The sequence below is a fragment of the Nicotiana tabacum genome, chromosome 20, assembly GCF_000715075.1.
Source record: "Nicotiana tabacum cultivar K326 chromosome 20, ASM71507v2, whole genome shotgun sequence".
Lineage (NCBI taxonomy): Eukaryota > Viridiplantae > Streptophyta > Magnoliopsida > Solanales > Solanaceae > Nicotiana > Nicotiana tabacum.
This window is the reverse complement of record NC_134099.1, coordinates 49,347,886-49,348,930: the sequence shown is the minus strand read 5'-3', so window position 1 is coordinate 49,348,930 and position 1,045 is coordinate 49,347,886.

The following is a 1,045-nucleotide window of genomic DNA, read 5'->3' as shown; positions in this document are numbered from 1 at the left end:
ATCGCATCCCCGATGACCAGGTTGACCCAGAAGGGTGCCCAGTTAAGATGGTCGGACGAGTGTGAGGCGAGCTTTCAGAGGCTCAAGATAGCTCTGACTACGACACCGGTGTTATTTTTGCCCACAGGTTCAGTGCCTTATACCATTTATTGTGATGCATCTCGCATTGGGCTTGGTGCAGTGTTGATGCAGGATGGAAAGGTCATTGCCTATGCTTCGCGGCAGTTGAAAATTCATGAGAAGAACTATCTGATGCATGATTTAGATTTGGCAGCCATGTTCACGCATTGAAGATTTGGAAGCATTATCTGTATGGCGTGGCATGTGAGGTGTTCACTGATCACAAGAGTGTTCAGTATTTGTTCAAGCAAAAGGAGTTGAATTTGAGGCAGAGGAGGTGGTTGGAGTTGTTGAAGGATTATGATATCACTATCTTATATCACCCGGGAAAGGCCAATGTGGTGGCCGATGCTTTGAGTAGGAAGTCAGCTAGTATGGGCAGTCTTGCTTATATTCCAGTCGGTAAGATGCCTCTTGCTTTGGATGTTCAGGCTTTGGCCAATCGATTTGTGAGGTTGGATATTTCTGAGCCTAGTCGAGTATTAGCTTGCACGGTCGCTCGTTCAACGAGAGTTGGGCACCCAGGTTGAGTTTAGTACAACATTTTATCCTCAAACGGATGGGCAGTCCGAGTGGACTATTCAGATAGTGGAAGATATGCTCCGAGATTGTGTTATTGACTTTGGAGGTTCGTGGGATCAGTTCTTGCCTTTAGCAGAGTTTGCCTACAACAACAGCTACCAGTCAAGTATCCAGATGGCTCCTTCTGAGGCTTTATATAGTAGGCGGTGTCGATCTCCGGTTGGATGGTTTGAGCAGGGAGAGGCTCGGTTATTGGGTACGGATCTGGTTCAGGAGGCCTTGGACAAGGTTAGGATCATTCAGGATAGGCTTCGTACAGCTCAGTCCAGTCAAAAGAGCTATGCATATCGTAAGGTTCAAGATGTGGCTTTTATGGTTAGTGAGCGGGTATTGCTCCGAGTGT